An 18,417-nucleotide genomic window follows, 5' to 3' on the forward strand; every position below is an offset into this window, starting at 1 on the left:
AAGATAACCATGGCTATTTAGGATGTTTTCTGGTTTCATATAAATTTTAGAATTGTTTGCTGTAGCTCTCTGAAAAATGCCATTGGTATTTTGATAGAGATTGCATTGAATCTATAGATCACTTTGGGTAGTATGGCCATTTTAATGATTTTGATTCTTCCTACCCATGTTGCAGAACAAATTTTAGTTGGATAAAATCTTGCTCCAAAATTGAGTTCTTTGTAAGCTTATACAGGGTAGAGGTGATGAGAGGAAAATTTGGAGCCCAAGACCTGCAATATCCTACAAATCCAAGGAAACTCCTTAATTGTTGTTTAGTTGTAGGTCTGGGGAAGTTTTGGATGGTCTTTATTCTTTCGGGTGAGAGGGAAATGCCTTCTGCAGTCAAATCCTGTCATGGACTTTCTCTTTTAAGAATTGGAGTTTTCTTTTAGAGTCTTTATGGTCTTTACAAGCTAATTGCTATAATAGATAAATCTTTCTGAGTCTTCCCTGGTAGGGGAACATAGCAATAAGTCATCTATATACTGAATGAATGTAGAGTAGGGAACTGTAAGTTTGCCAGGTCTTGTAAAACCACTGAAAAAGAGGATGGGGCGTCAGTGAACCCTTGAGGCATTACAGTCCAGGTATATTACTAATTTTTCCAAGTGAAGGCAAATAAATATTGATTCTCCACATCAACTGTGATATGAAAGAAAGCAGAGCAAAGATTTACCACCGTGAACCATTCCGAGTCCATAGGTTCATAAAATAACAAAGTATTGGAATTTGGAATTACAGGGAACCTTGGCATCACAATTTAATTGCATCCAGATCTCAATTGCATCCAATTGGACAAATCTCCAGCCTTATCCATTTGGTTTTTTGATGGGTAAGATCAGAGTGGTATAAGAAGTAGTCCATGGAATTATAAGTCCTTGCTTAATTAAGTCTTCTACAGTTAGCGAGAGCCCTAGGTTAACTCCTGGTTTTAGTGGATATTGAGGCAATTTAGGCAGGGGTTTGGGATGATCTATTTGGATTTTTATGGGTTCAACACTCTTAATGTTACCTATGTCAGTTGAAGAAGGAGCCTGTAGGTATCAGGCACTTCTGAGAAATAGAGGCTTTGATACTTTAGCCTCAACTTCAATTCCTGCTTGCAAAAAGCAGAGCAGCTCAGGTTCAGGCAGATCAGGAAATTCCAAGATCATTTCTCCTTCTGAGTTAAATTTTGTATGACCCCTCAATTTAGAAAGCAAATCTCATCCTAACAGATTTACTGGGGCAGTGTCACACAGAAGGAAAATGGCCCTGGTGTCATCTAGACTAGTTTAGACATAGGTACCCTTTAAATTTGGTTAGAAATACTCACTATGGAAATACTCTCTTTACCTCAAGGGATTCACTGTTTTATGAAAGTGGGGTTTAATGTAGATAAAGTGGCTCTGATATCCACAGACTGTACAGGATTCTCCACTAATCTTTGTCTTAATTTCCCCTTGAGCATTTAGAGGTATCATGGGAAGCAATTTATTAGAGGGTTTCTCAGAGCCCTATCAATGCTTATTATTTTGGTATTCAGATTTTTGAAGACTTCCCCTGATGGAAAACCTGTCTGGATTAATAGGTGGAGGTCTCTTAAACAGTAGGTTCAGGAAGGATCCTTCCTTTTTCTAGTTCTCCGATAGTGTACAGTGAAAGCAGACATTTTGGGGCATAGTATTCCTACGTGGAGGTTCTCTCAGCCCTTGGGGCTGTTATAACTGCAGGACCATAGATTTATCGGCTTTTTGAGTCATATCTTGCTCTAAGATTTTTTCAAGATGCTCAGCTAGGGCTGTTAATTCTGCAACAGGGTGGCTTCCCAGCCCACCTCGTGTCTCTATTGGCTACTTAGTTTGGGCCGGAGCCCACTAATGAATAAGGAGGTCAGGGCTTTTCTGTGCCTTCACTTACTAAAGAAAGCCCAGTATGCCTCACACACACACACACACACACACACACACAAAAGGTTTCCTGTCTTGTCTTATGGTCTGAGACTGGTTCATCTTTTTTGTTGTTTGCAAGATTGAATGATAGTCTTTTAAGGAAATACCTTACCGATACTTTCAAATAGGTTTTGGGCTATTTTTCTTGTGCATTTTGGGTAATCCCTGACAGAGCAATGATTATGTGGGTCTTCAGTATTGCTCCCAGTATATTCCCATTTGGCTTCAGCCATCCATTTTGGGGTAACAACAGGTCCTTATAGCATATGAATAAATTGGTAGAGGTCTGGGAGTCTTAGATTGTAAGCTCCAGTTAGAATTCTAAATTCCTCATAAAATTTTCTGAGAATTCTCCTTAGGGTTTGGAAAATCTTTCATGATGGTCCCTAGTTCACCCTTTGACCATGGAGAGAAGATGGGTTACATCTAGTATTCCAGGCTCAGCGGAGGGCCTCACTTTTAAAGACACTTTTTTAACCTCTAGCTCATTTTTAGAGTGAAAAAGCAATTGAGTAAAGGGATTGGTGGGTTCAGAGCAGTCACAATCAAGTTAGTGTACACTTCCTTTTAGATTTACCATCAGCTTGTTGCTTAAGCTTTTCATTTTCCTTTTGTAAAATATCTTTTAAAGAAGCAATTTTTGATTCATAGTCTCTAAAAACCTGCTGCATACCAGTAAAAACTGCATCCCATTGTTTGGGGGCAATTCAGAACCCTCGTTTCTCTAAAGCACCTGTAAGCTTATCTAGGTTAAAAGTTCCCCACTGTGGCCACTGTAACTCAAAATTATCTTTGGTAAAGTCAACCTACTGGTTCAGAAAAACAGGTTTTAGGCCCATAATTTTATAGAAAATAGCCACGGTTCTAGATGGATGAGTACCAGATTGTTTGGACTCAGAGGAACCTATTTCTCGCTCTCTCTCGCTCTCACTCATTACCTGAGGCTTTACACTGCACCAGTCAGCTTTATCTGTGTGTGTGCTTTTTTTTAAGTCAGCCAGCCCTAGACCCAGTCCAAAGGAAGAAATGCTCAATTAAATTTGGAGAGCTCTTTTAAATGCAAAAACTGCAGAGCTTAGATCTGAGAGGTACTTACCTATGGCCTCCAGTAGCAGTGAGAAAGCAGTGAGCTTAATGGGCTCAGTGGGTACATTTGCCTGGTTGCTCATTGCTCCTGGAGCCATCGTGGGGGCAGGGCATCTTCATATCCCACTTCTGACACCAGAACTGTTAAAAGATAAACTGAGGTGTAATTGAATTTTAGGACTTTTTTGAGCAAAAATCTATTTGAATCAGGCAGCACCAAACTGGAAATGATTAGAAGAGCTCATCCTTGGGAGTTGGGGAAAAACTTTTATACAGAAAAGGCAGAAGCAAAGTAAGGAAATTATCAATTTGCTATAGCTTAAAACCTAGTTGGCTGTTTGTGTTTGGCTGTCTTTAGGTTTCATTTGCATAACCCTGAGGTATTTAGAGATTTAGATTTTGTTTTCCTTACATAGGTGCTGTGGCATTAGAGCCACCTCAGTCTAGTAGCTTCCTTGTTTAGTATTTAAAAATCTAAGACATGGGTCAGACTGAAGAAAAACTAACAGCTCAAAAATAAACCTCCAAAATAAGTTGTTTTGTGATCCATTTATTTAATGAAGAGAAATCATAAAGTATTCTCTGGGCCTTATTTTTTTTCCTCTGTGGGAGGCGAAATTATATATAATTATAATTATAATGAGGGCATTCACTGACTGGTCAGATAACTTTTCTGAAGTTTAAGAATTCAGAAAGTCTTAAGACAGAGAATTCCAACCTACTCTTTAATTTTATCTCTCATATTCCTAATTTGCCATCAACAACAACAAATAGAGTATTTGGGAGCCTCCCTTGCATTTGCTGTCTCTGGCTCTTAAAATTGAGAGGTTGGTTACAGTCACTTTCACCAGACTGTAACCCAGGAGAGTCTTCAGCAAGCCTGCGCTGACCCTCAAGGTCTCTCCTGGGACGCTGGTGACCTCAGAATCCTTTCATAGTTAACTCCCTCATGCCATCCACCTCTCATAGGGCAAGGTGCATGCAAGGGCCCTCTCACTGCAGATGGTAGTGTCCAGAGGGGCAGTCCCCAGAAAATTGTTCCTTTTAAGAGTATACTACCCAAATGACTTATGGCCAGTTCTCCATGGGTTACTAATTGATAAATTTGCTATCTAAAGGAAGGAGTTTCCTATTCTGATCCAAATGGGGGGTAACCAAATGAATCCCCAAAAGACATACAGGTCCAGGGTAAGGACTGGGGTCTCTTTGGGGACTAAGGAGTCGAATGCCCACTGTCGGCCCCTGCTTTTTATACCTACAGGAAGGTGGCACATTGTGCAGAGCCACAGGACTTCAAGGTTGGGGAATATTAGTGATCACTTGATGTTCCTACCACCCCTTGGAGCTTTGAGTCTCCTCTCAACCCCCAGTGGAGGCACACTGTTCCTCCAGAGACCCCCCGCCCATAATGTCCTACCTACATGAGCCAAATAATGTCCCTTGTAACTTCCATTTCCACTCAAATTTTCACCTGTAGGTCCAAGAATAACCAAGTGAGGCTTCTGTGTGATGGTGTTTGAACATAAATACATGTCTCATCTTTTTCCTTATTTCTGGGTCAAGGAGCTCTGATTCTCTTCATAAGCACTTACAGTTGATCCCTTTACCTAAATGTGTCTTCTAAACTTCAGGTTTGATTCGATCATCACTGTGTAGAGTAAAACAGCCCCTACTCTGATCAACCAATCCAAATTCCCATTTGCTTCTTGGTCATGCACACCATCCTCTGGATATGCCGTGAGGTATCAGAACCCCAATGTGCACAGCTGCTAAGACCCCCTCCAGCATGCCGTCTTAGCACCGTTGGTTTGTAAAAGCATATGCAGGACATTGTTTTGGCCATGCTGCATTTCACCTTAACACCTTTGGCCCATAGCTGCAGCCCGTCAGAATTTAGGGGATTCTGATTCTCTTTCAGTGTGGTCAGTCTCTGGAAGCTTTTCATCTCCACATTTGCTTAGTTTACCATTAAGAACTCATTCAGATCATTAGGGGAAATGTTGACTGGAGTCAAGATAAGGATGGACTCCTTCAGCTCCTCAAGACCTCTTTCAGGTTCTCAGGAATCTGTTAATCACCACTCTGGGAACGGCCATTCAAACCAGTACATCCAACTAGTACCGGCTAGTCCATGTTTATTTCCACTGTACCTAGGATAGCATAAGATCTTGCCAAGCATCTTGCTGAAATCTAGGTTAATAGAGCTGTGCTGTCTATACATTAGCCACTAACATATGTGGCTATTAAAGTTAATTAAAATTAGATTAAATTTAAAGCTGTTTCTCAATCACACTTGCCACATTTCAAATACTCAGTACCCACTTGTGGTTAGTAGCCACCATATCAGTGCAGATAAAGTACAGATAATTCCGTCATTTCAGAAAGTTTTATTGGATAGCATTGCATAGAATGACACTCTAATAATCTATCCTAATCTGGATTTATATAGAACTCTCCAACCTCTTTGTGGAATTTACATTCTTCCCTGATTTTTGGAAAAAAGATCAATACTTGTCAGTCTCAGTCTTCAAGATTCCCTGTTGCGGTCTTGCCTGCAGGGTGGCTCCCACATTACCTCTGTGTAATGTGCTTGAGGCGTGTGGAGCAGGACGCTAACCCAAGGCCAGCGTAGGGCTAGAGCAAGGTAAGTTACAAGCCATGTGATTACAAAAGTAGAACCAGATTAGAATCCTAGAATCACAGGTAATTCTGTGGTAAAGGCAGCCTTAAAGGGAAAACCTCACAAAAAAAGAAGAGATGGGGATGATTGTGCCTCGGTTCTGGTGGTTGCAGGGGAGGGAGAGCAGCTGTGAGTTGGATGCTCGCGTGGTAGCCTCAGATCTTTTTTAGAAGAAGGCCAGAAGGTCTGTCTGTTCTCCCAGGGGTAGCTTCTCTGTCCATGCCCCTCACCACCACCCGAAGGCCCGCTGACTGCTGCAGAAGAGCTCTGTCTCTGGGGTCAGCAGACCTGATGCTAATGCAAGCTTCCATCTTCTTGGTCTCAGAAGCTGCCCTGAAAACTGCAGATGCTACCTCCCTCCCACAGTTGTTGAGGGGATTGCCTGAGGTGTATGCAAAGAGCCCTGCCAGTAATACTATATGCTAGCTCATCACCAGCATCCAGAACTTTCCATCTCAGAGCTTCCCTTGGATGACTTTGAGAGCCAGGATCACTTGCCCAGCAGCAAGTCCTGGCTCCAAGTTCAGTGCACGTTCTGGATACTTTTTTAAATGGGTGCTCAAAAATTGCTTAATGAATAGAACCAATTTGATCAGCTAGAGATTAGCAAACAATTTTTTCTGAATTTTGTTTATGTGAAAATAATATGACAACATTAAAAGAACATTTTGTTTCCCCATTAATCCCAGTGGACTATACCTGCTCCTTCCCAGTTTTATCCTGCTTATCAATCATGTAGAAAGTACATCAGCTTTGGCAGTTCTGCCTCTGAGAGCTCTGTCTGAACTGGGCCACATTCTGCCTAGTGAGGAGTAACTTGCCAGGGAGACCATTGGAACCAGTGGTGCCATCGATGCTTTAGACTTTTCAAGGAGCCCGAGGAGATTCAAGTACCCGCCTTATGCTAAGGGAACAGTTTCACGTGTTCCTGTTCCAGGAGGCTCTTGAGTCACAGAGAAGACAATCTGTACCCTTGGGAGTCTTGGAGTTTTGTCTAAATGTGAAAATCACCTGATATTTTATTCATCCTTGAAACAATCATTTATGGGCGGGTAGGTGTATATGTCTGTAACAAATGCATATGTTATATATTATAAGCCATCTTCAAATTAATTTGGGGCAACTGAAATTTGTAAGCACTTAGCTAAGGTTTTCTGAATGAGGTTTTAAATTTTGAATATAAGTGAAAAAAATTCCACCTGAGGGGAGTGAACCATGTAGGTTCCTGGTGAGAGAACAAGCAAGATAGGGCTCAGGGAGGTTTCAGGGCTCAGACTGATGGAATAACTGAGCAAATGAGACACTGTAAATTTAATTCTCTAAATCATGTAGTTTTATAACTTAATTTACTAAGTTTTCCATAGAAGATTACAATCACTTTTTTTAATTGCTTTAGTGAGTCCCCTTTCTAAAATTTACTTTGCCCTACTGAGCTTCCCCTAACATCTTGACAGTGAAGAGCTTTTCTCTTCAAGTGCTGGATGTAGTTAAGTAGACAATAACTTGGGTGTGAAATTCCAAAGATGTGAGCTTTTGGGGCTGTAAAAGAATGGGGATGTTTTTCTATTGCCTTAATAAGGAACCCAGAGAAAGCCTTATACCTCAATAGACCCTAGATATGTATGTGAGATCATTGTTTATACAAAAATGCCAGGGATAAAAATAAATGATATTAATATGTTATGAATCATGCTCAAAATATGGGTGTCTCTCTCACTGTCCTTGCAGTGATTGTGTCCATACTAAATATGCATAAGGGCTGTGATTAATAAAAGCAAGCAGAACACATCAACTCTCTGGGTTCTCCAAGCTTTCTGAAATACTGCTGTGCAGGGGGAACAGCCCTGGTGTTCACACTGCTAGTTTATCATCTGGGTGCAGTGAGGGTGGTGCTGAAAGAGATTGTCTGGTACCTTGGCAATGCTAATCTTTAAAAAATTACCCCTAAATATCACTCCCCTGATATATAGCCTATATTTACATGCATACATAGACTGTCTTTAGCCATTTTATATACTGCTTTGAGGGAACATACTTCTCATATGAAGATACCATTACATGAAGTGTACAGGAGCCTTCTGTGAAAGCCAGGTATATTGGAAGAAAAAAGAGAAACATAAAAGCAATACCAAAATATGAGTCATGTCATTTTGAACATAAATTAATATCTTTTAGGCATATGTTTGTAACTTTAAAAAAAAACCATTCATGTGGATTATCAGGCATAAATTTTAATGCTTGAAGATTCAAGAGGAAATGTACAGAAGTATGGGTAGCACACAGGACAAGGATCAGAATTCTGGTTCTCTGTTCAAGTTCTGACTCTACTAATTAGCCATGTGACCTTGGGCAAATCATTTAGGGAAACAGAGCTCTGTGGGGGGTCTTTCCAGATTCTGTTCCCTTAGCCTGTGGACCTAGCAAGTACCATGCCTCACCAAAGTTCCTGGCAGGAAGAGAGAGGACATGTGTGTTTACCAGCTGTAATAGTAAATAAATTTTGTGGGGTTTTTTGTTTTGTTTTGTTTTCCCAACTTTTCTTATTTTTTAATTAAATTTATTGAGGTAACATTGGTTAATAAAATTATATAGGTTTCAAGTATGCAATTCAGTAATACATCATATGTATATTGTACTGTGTGTTCATCACCCAAAGTTAAATTTCCTTCTATTAACCATATATGTGACCCCCCAATACATTTTGTTTTTAATTAACTCTGGGTATTTTGCGTACTTCACTCTAGTGTGAGCTGTGTCTTATCACATTTTTTAACAGTTTTGTCTTTGAAGAAATAGAGTTTGCCTAGTGTCTGACAAACAACCTGGAGAAACCTCATGGGCCAAGTACCCTGGTCTTTCCAAGCTTCTGACTAGTTCCAAAAGCAATTTATAGCTGTCTTTGAGGAGACTGAGTTTTCTTTCGTTTCTGGAAATAATAGCTTGATTTGTCATTTTGTTGCTTTGTCTACATTAATTTTATTTAATGGACTTTTTCATAAATGGTATGAATTTTTTTAATGAGAGTTTAAAAATTTATGCTCAAGATTCACCAAATTGCTGACTAGTCATTCTCTTAGGCTTAGAGTTGTAAGTTTTTATTTTCTCACAATATACTCAAACAGCTCTTCTGAGTATATGTGCAATCGCACAAGAAATTCCTTACATTCTTAGACATGCATTTTGAGGTATAATGCTCATTAATGATGTAATGTCTTTTAGTTCTTAAATGTTTTCTGGAGATTTTCTTCAAAGAAATAACACCCGTCGGGAAAAACCCCTCAGCGGGCCCTAAGGGCAGCAGAGGCCCGGAGTACCCAGATGAAATAAATGGCTGCGGTGTCAAGGGCTCTCACCCTTCACATGTGTTTCTCGATTTCGCTCAGTTGCTGATAGTCTGAAGCTGACTTTGGTAAGTTTTTGGCCTGAGCGTTACCACTACTCCTTCAGGAGAAGCAGAGAACCTCTGAAGCGCAGGGTATGTCTGAGACCCTGAGGGTGGAGGATAGGCCAGAGCAGAGGGTACAGCCTGCTGCACAACCTGGAGGCCCAGGTGCCCTGGCCCGACATGAGCCTCCCAGGGACCAAATGGGCTGCTCACCTTTGTGATCTTCAAAGTCAGCAAACTGCTTGCCATATCATTTTGACTCACTTACAAAATAATGTTCACCTACTTTTTGTTGATTATGTTCACTCGAAATTCCTCTTGAAGACTTCCAAATGCTTTGTTTTTGCCCTAATTTTCCCCTTTTATTTCAACAGCTTTATTCAAAGCATCTTCTGGACCACAGTTGTCAAATGTATCTGTGCCCTTATAATCCAATCTCAAATAAAAGGTAAAACACTTGCCGCAGTACATCACTAAATGTCACTATCCAAACAGACCAAAAGTCAGGAAATAAGGAGTCTGGTCCCAAGTTAAAGTAGCTATATGACCTTGAGGAAGTCACTTCATGTCTGTCAGTCTCTGAAACGTGTTAACATGGAAACTGTCCAACCCCCTCCAGGACCATTGTGAAGATGTACAAGATAATACGTGAAGTATCAAGAGCTCTGAAATGCTGGGTCATTTTTTTTCCTACAATTAGTTATTCAAGAGTGAAAAGATTATGGTATCTTTTATAGCCAAATGGGATGGTTCTGCTACTGGAGATAACTAGAAATATTTGGTCAGATTATACCACAGCTTAGACAGGCTTTGACTGATTTATTAAACCATTTACAATCACTTCTATAATTATTCTGCACACAAAACTTTAGGCAATCTTAAAAAATACCTCCCATAGCTTTCCTTAATAGTAACCACATCCAAGTGTGCAACATACTAATCATCATGCTCTTTTCCATGAAGGTTTAAATAGAACAGATTTTTAAAAGTATAAGCAAAGAACTAAATCAAAGCTTGAATGATTTCCAGAAGCACTAAGCCCTTTAAACCAATGTTTTGGGTTCTCAGTAGGTGTGGAAAGTGCTGGGGCTGTGTGCGTGGTTGCCACTTACCAGCTGGGTGGACCTGAACTCGCAGAACCTCTCTAGGCCTCTGAAAAGCCAGTTAACTGCACTGCTCCAGGGTCAGGCAGAGTAAATGGAACAGGGTGCATACATGCTTGTGTCAAACAAGTATGCCAGAACAGACTGCAGGTGCCAGAACAGAGGACTCAAGGGCAAGGGTGTCTTACCTGGCTGCTTCCGACCTTTTTCTCCACCCCGGGCTGCGTTAGGCTTCCTTCCTACTGGTGGAGACCTCAGGGTGAAGCACAGCTCAATCACCTCACAAAGGTCCCTATAAAGGACACAGAAGACAAAAATTTAGGTATGTACAGCGTCAGCTGACTGCCTGTACCATATTTCCCAAAACACTGGTGAGCCACATGGCTTCCTGGTGTTATCCTGGATCTTCCCCCTCAGGTGCCACTCAGTCACCACACACAGCAGCAGCAGCCCCATGATTGATCCAAAACAAACAGCGAAAGAGGGATAATGATAGAAAATGAAAGATGAGGACCTGGTGTATGAAAGAGGGATTATTACAAGAGATCCAAAATGGTAGTTCCAAAAGCAAGTGGGCAGGTTCTAGGCATCCATGGAGCCCATGGAAGCAGGTGAGGGGCAGGACCGCCACCACTAAATGGCTTGAGAAGCCAAAAGAATCTAAACTTGCAGTTCAGAAGAATCAGAAAGGTAAAGGAGGAAGGCCAAGTGTGGGTGTTAAGGGTGGAAAATTTTCAAGTGAGCCAACTAGCTAAGTCAGCTACAGGGAAGAAATATCTTTAGATACCAGAAGTTGTCCTACTTGCTTGTGTGTGGTTTAGGAAGTGTACTCTATAAGATATGAAGATGGCCAATGTCTGCTTCTGTAATCCATTTACTTGTTAATTAAGGGTGTTGTTCCGGGCAAAGATATGCTAACAGCCAACTTCCACTTCTGTAATCTGCTTGCTTGTTCAGGAGACCACCAGGAGATGGTCTTAAGCTTTATCAGCTGCCTCCTCTGGAAGCTCGGGGCTGATCTCCTCTATCCCTGCGTGGTAGAGAGTCAGTCGCCGGACGGCTAATAAAGGCTCATAATTAATCTCAACTGGCTCCGTGGGTCTCAGAATTGTTCGCGCCATAACATGGGCAGCAAGTGGGACCTGATTTTGGCCTCGAGGAATGGGGAGATTTTTAGGTGTAACTCAGAATACACAAGTTCATGTGCAAGAAGCAACATGGGCAGGAGCGTGGCATTCTAATTGGCCTCTTGGAGGGCAGAGGTTTCTCTTTGTGACTTCATATATCCTATCTTAACATGCACAGCCATAATCGTAAAGCCCCTGCCCTATGAGGCCACATCATCCTATCCATTGCCTGGCACAAGGGAGGTCAGCTAGAGAGGGATGGAGCAGGGGTTGGCATGGGACGCCAGGAGTGCCTAGGAGCATGGGGCCAGGCCTCCTGAAGGAAGTGATGACAAATCTGTTTGGGAGGGTTTGAGAGGACTGAGCACAGGGATGCTGGGGAGGAAACACTTGGAGTGCTACATGGCTGAGAGGGGCATGGCGTTGCTCAGGAGAAGAGTGGGAAGGTAATGAAAACACCTGGAGAGCATTTTTGTCACAAGTATGTGTTAGCACACTACTGGAGAGCTGGTTGTAACGATGTTTAAGTGAGGGTGGGGGGATCTGTTAGGTGCAGTGTGATTCCACGAAGCCATTTTATGGTTCATCAATCATGACACATCTATGCGTAAAGTGATTAGGGGCTTTAACAATGTCTCCTGGAGGCTAATTGAACTGAACAATGGAATTTTGGAGGGCAGAGGCTTAGGAATCACCTGGTCAACCTTCTACATAGGTAAATGACCTGACCTCCGTTCTCCAGGTCCCACCAGTCACTAACTTTATGGTAGGCTGAAGGTGTACCTGACATGTTCGACACTAGAAGAGCAATGGTATTGGTCACTTAATTCCCCCATCAACCTTGAGGAAGAAGGAGGACATGCAAGATCATGAATTGCTCAGGTCAATAGTGTACAATCTCATATCACCTCCCTGGGTCCAGATGGCCAGCAGATTAGGAACATGGCCTGACTCAGCAAAAGGCACATCCTCAATCCCCTCCACCCCTGAGATGCCTCACTTCTCACCTCCATGCCAGCCAAGCACTTTACACATTTGGCACCTGGACCAGAGTCATCAAAAAACATCTCAAGAAGGGTCAAGGTGATGAAAAGCCCTTTAGTCCTTGTTTTGGATTTCAGCCTCCAACTGTGCTGACCGGAAGTGTGCCTGGGTCCTGATGTCTTTAGTTTCCTATTTCTCAGCTGAAACATCACAGGGTGGCCCCAAAACCTCTTCCCTTGACAGTGAGCAGATCCCTATCCTTCTCACGCTATAGGACCCACTTGGCACAGAGGACCAAGTCTGTGACCTCCTTGGCTTGGAGAAGAGTGAGTCTTACTAAGATATTAATGACTTAAAGTCATATAAAGCAGGTAAGCTGTTTCTTTTTCAGTTTTCAACAAAAAAAATTAAGTTAAAGACCTTAACATATGTTGCTATGAAGATATGTCCCTGTAGAGTCAGGTCCCTGTAGAATTAGCTTTTAGGCCTCTTGGTAGGGCTTTTAATTTTTTCCCTGTAGCATTCCATCTCATCAGTGTGGCCTTTAGAGCTTTTGGGATTCTGATTCTGTCTCTTATTAAATCATGCCAACACTAAGGCACCCATGTGAGAGAGGCAGGTGAGTTTCTCTATGTCCCTCATATCACATTGTCCTTCCCCCCCCCCCCCCCCCCCCCCCCCCCCCCCCTCCTACCTCATGTCCCCCCCCCCCTTACTCCCCAGAGCAAGACAGTCCATTTTGCTGCTAGAGAAAAGGACTTTTGGATGGAACTCCACGAGGTTAACCCATGATGCTTGGAAGAATGTTGCAGGCAGCCTCCAATGCAAGGGGCATCTCCACATTATGGTCACACTGCAATCCTTGGCCCACCAAACCTTTCGGACAGCCGACTACACCTGTTCCCCAGGACCACGACAGCCCGATTGCCCACTTGTCCTACAGGGGCGTGAGTCCTAGCCGATGGTAGCTGTGCCTTCATCTTCATGGAGCCCTGGGCTGTGAGGATCCAGGCAGGCTCAGCCTCCTGTACCGAGCCACCGAGCAGTGACCTCTGCGGAGTTAACGTTCTGGACCAAATTCCCCTGAGAAGACTTTAGCTTTTGGGGAAAAATGGCTCAGCCCCTGTGGATGATTCTCCTAACCTCCTAAGCCCCGGTCTAGTGCGCCTGGCAGCCCGGTGCAGTGCGAAGGCGCTTCTTTCCCAAGGGCGGCCGGCGTGCCCTCTGCTGTCCGCGTTGGCGAACTGCGCGGCTCCAGAGGCCACCAGGGCTCTCAGATGTTGGCGCCTTGCAAAAATCATCTAGGTTCAGGGTTTATCTGGATAAATCCTATGTAACATGAGATTGTCCCTGGAGGGCAGGGAGAACTTAGCTGCGGTGCTCTTTTGTATCCATGATTGTGTGGACACAGGATTTAGGAATCACGATGGGGTAAATGCTGTTATTCCATTAATGTATAGTATCTGCATATAACCAAAAATGTCACCATAGCCCATGGCCAAAGTAAAGGTAATGATGTAAAATTTAATTCCAATAAGAAAAAAAAATGTAATTGAAATAGCTCATCCAGAGTTTAACTAAGTTTTTGACTAAAGGTTGTTTCTTGTTTTTGTTTTGTTTTGTTTTTGTTTTTGTTTTTGTTTATGGCTAAAATAATAACTTAGAAAAAGCCATTTAATGATTTTTAGTTAAATTTAAGATGTAATTGGAGTTATAGTGCCGGGCACACTAGATCGGGGCCTAGAGGGAAACTAACATGTACAATTTTGTGATGGCAAAGAATATTGACAATTAAATATTTCACGGACAGGGACCATGACTTTTATTTTTCTGACATCTTCCCAGAATACTAGCAAAAATCTTAATTCAACTTAATTCAACATGCTAATAATCATTTATTTAATATATCCCCCAAACATCACTTACTAGCTGTGTGAGACTTTGAGTAGGATTCTTGTACTCTCTGTGCCTCAGTTTCATCATCTGTAAAATAGAGACTAATACCTACTTATAGGGTAAAGATATAAATGCAAAGCTCTTAGCTTTATTCTTGGATATACTGGATATACTAAATGATTAAATGTTTGTTATTATTTTCATATTTACTAGAGTTAGGTTCTGAGCTCAGTGCTGGATTTACTCAAGAAGCTTACAATTTGAAGCAAAAGGAAAAAAGCATGTACACAAACAGATATCTAAGGTTATAAATGATCAGTGCCACAAAAAAAATAACAAAGAGCTGAGGTGGGAGGGACAATGGAGAGGAGAAATGTATTGTGTGGGAGTGGGAGAAGATTTTGCGGAAGAGGTTACATTGCACTATATCTTGAAGGATGAGTTTGAATTTAGATGGAGGAAGATAAGTTTTCTCAGCAGAATCACATGAAAATGACATAGAGTCATCATGAAAGTATGTAGTAAATTCAGCATCAGACGGTATGACTGGAGGGTGGGAGATAGGGTTGGGGGCAGCAGGCAATGGAGGCCCAAGAAGTTATCATAATCAGTAGCTAGCATTTGGTGAAACCTTGCCCAGTGCCAGGCACAGCAGCCTGAGAAAAGATCATGGGGCTTTATGAGTCATGTGTGATTTTTCTTACAGACAGTGAGACACCATCAATGATATCTAAGCAGGTTCCTATTTACAGAAGGATGGCACACACAGTAGGCTCTTGGTAAATGCTTGTTGAAATAAAATGAACTGGATGGTGATTAAAGGAGTGTATCAGGAGGCAAGTCCCTGACAGCTATAAAAAGATATAAAATAGACATCCTTATAATGGCATAGTGCAAATGTAATTGATATCTAGAAGGAATGAGTAGGCACAACGTTCAAGACACATGGCTGGTTGTAGAATCAATGAAAACTATGAGGACAAGTAGAGAAGCAGTTTCTCTCTGTGAAGGACCCCTGCTTCACAAAGCTTGAACATAACAAATATAGGGCATCTCAGTGGAGGATCTTATATCCGAGGCAGTGGGGAAGAGGAGAGTCACCCCTGGGCTAAGACAGAAAGGGGTCATCCTGGGCTGGAGGGATGTGCATTTCCCATTCCCGTCTAAAGAAATGAGGTAAATCACATATTTCCAGTGGAAGCCAAATTTCTAACTTCCCAGCCTAACTCTTTGTAAACGCACCTGGAGCCAGGTTTTGCACCCTCCCATGGACTTGTATTGTTCAGGGACACATGAAGCAGTACCTGCATTGGGCATGTATGCAGGCTATGCAAATATGACATCACTGCTATAACAGGCTTGGAAAAGGCTTAGGTGATTGGACTACAATCCACCACGATTTCATCTTCTCCAGAGCTTTACAGAATGTACAAGCTTGCAAAGCAACAGATGTGTGTATAAACCTCAGTGCTTCTCCAGTGGTGTCACTAATTCACCTATTGACAGCTATGGCTGGAAAATATTTATGCAAAACATAGAATGTGAGATGGACCAGTGAGGGGAATAGTGAGGACAGCAGGGCAGAGAGAAAAAAGCCAGTTATCAAGGCATTTCATCTCAGCTGGACACCCTCTCGAGGTCTGTCAGTGCCCAGAAGAGTGTTCTATTTACTGTCACTTGTTAGCTGGTGATAGATACACACCTCCATCCCTTCCTGCAGACCTAATAGGGATGGAGGAGAATGTGAGGAGCCAAATGGGGCCAGGAGTCAACGTGTTGTGTAAGAAAATTAGAGCCACTACTCCTGATGGTCCAGAGGAAGACTTGTCCCTGGGAGCATACAAAAAATGACCTTTGCTATCGTTTGCCTTGGAAAATACTCCAACTCTCTTTCTACATTGCCTCCAGGGACGCATTTCAGCCTTTGAGAAAAACATGAGCTTTTGCTCACCCAGGGTCACTGTCATTATCCAAATCTTGGCATGGATGTCATACTGTGTTATTGCACTGGCCTCTGACAAACTTCTGGTCATCAGCAAGATCAATGCAAAAAAGAAAGGAAAGGGTGACAATAAAACAGTATGTGTTACCCTGGTTGTATATTTTTAAAAAACATGATGCCATATTTGTACACCCATATTTATAGTAGCATTATTCACAATAATCAAGAAGTGCAAGCAACCCAAGTGTCTACTGATGGATGAATGGATAAACCAAATATAGTATATCCATACAATGGAATATTATTCAGTCCTGAAAAGGAAGAAAACTCTGCAATGTGCTACAATATGGATGAACTTTGGGGACATTATGCTAAGTGAAGTAAGCCACTCACAAAAAAGCACAAATACTGTATGCTTCCATTTATATGGGGTACCTAGAGTAGTCAAATTCACAGAGAAAGAAAGTAGAATGGTGGTTGCCAGGGGCCAGAGGGAAGGGAAATAAGAGATAATTGTTTAAAGGGTATGGAAATTCAGCTTTGCAAGATGAAAAGGTTCTGGAGATCTGTTGCACAATAGCGTGAATATATTTCAACTACTAAACTATACACTTAAAATTGTTAGGATGGTAAATTTTATGTTTCTTTACCAACAATTAAAAATATTTTAAAATATTTTATTTCTAAAAATATTATGCCTATTGGTCTTACTGTTCTCTTTATGTAACATTATTTATTTATTTTATATTTTTACATTTTTTATATTGAGGTATAGTTTACAGAAAATAAATTACATCATTTTTATGTGTTCAGTCTGATGAATTTTGACTAATTCAAACAAGATATAAATATTTCTATCATCCCAGAAAGTTCCCTTGCACTCCCTTCTTGTCAGTGATCCCCTCCAGACAATCACTTTCTGACTTCTATCACTATATATTTTTTCACTGAGGTTATCATTACACACAGTAAAATACAGTTTGTAGGATATCGTTTGTGAGTTTTGATAAATGTCTATACCACTTAGCCAACACCCCTAATCAAGATCTAGATCTTCTCCATAACTCTAGGAAATTCCCTATATCCCTTTCTAGTCTGTGACCTCTCCAAACAAGGCAGCCACTATTCTCATTTCTGTCCCCACAGATCATTTCATCTCTTCTTGAACTTCACCCTACAATACGTGCTCTTTTATGTCTTTCTCTTTTCACTCAGCAGAATGTTTTTAAGTTCATTAATGTTGCTGTGTAGATTGATACTTTATTTCTTTTTTATTAAAGAGTAGTATTCTATTATATAATTGTACCAACATTTTGTTTATCCATTCTGTTCATGGAAATTAGGGCTTTTTCCAGTTTTGGGCTATTATGAATTAGGATGCTATGAACATTTTTAGATAAATATATCATTCCTCTTGGGTAAAGTACCTAGGAGTGGTGGAATCTCTGGCTAATAGCATAAATGTATATTAACTGTATTAGAAAGCTGCCAAAGAGAATTCCAAAGTGATACCATTTTGCACTCCTACCAGTCTTTTTTTAAATTGAAGTATGATTTATATATGGTAAAGTCGACCCTTTTTAATGTACATATTTGCAAATTTTGACAAATGCATACAGTTATGTAACTACCACCACAATCAAGAATTCAACAAGCCCATCATTCCCCAAATTCCCTTGTGCTTACTTCGTAATCACCCTCCCCCGCCAAATCCCAGCCCAGCCCCTTTTCCAAAGATCCATTCCTATTTAATTTTTTTCTTTGCCTTTTCTGAAATGTCATATAGATGGAATTATAATTTATAGTCTTTTAAATCTGGTCTCTTTCACTTAGCACAATGCATTTGGGGTTCATCATGTTTTGCATGTATCAATAGTTTGTGCCTTTTTACTGTTGAGTAGTAGTAATCCATTGTATGGATGCACCAGGTTGTTTATCCACTTCCAGCGGAGGAACGTTTGGGTTGTTTCCAGGTTAGAGCCATTATAAACACCCACATACAGGTTTCTATGTGAACATAAGTTTCTGTTTCATTTGAGTAAACACCTAGAAGTGGGGATTGCTGAGCTGTATGACTGAAAGTTTACCTTTATAAGAAACTGCTAAACTGTTGTCCAATTTGCATTCCCACCAGCAATGCATGAATTTCAGTTGCTCTGTATCCTTGTCAGCACTTGGTGTTGTCACATTATTTTTAAAATTTTATACATCCTAAAAGGTGGTATCTCATTATAGTTTTAA

Source organism: Pteropus vampyrus, unplaced genomic scaffold, assembly GCF_000151845.1.
Source record: "Pteropus vampyrus isolate Shadow unplaced genomic scaffold, Pvam_2.0 Scaffold434, whole genome shotgun sequence".
Classification (NCBI taxonomy): domain Eukaryota; kingdom Metazoa; phylum Chordata; class Mammalia; order Chiroptera; family Pteropodidae; genus Pteropus; species Pteropus vampyrus.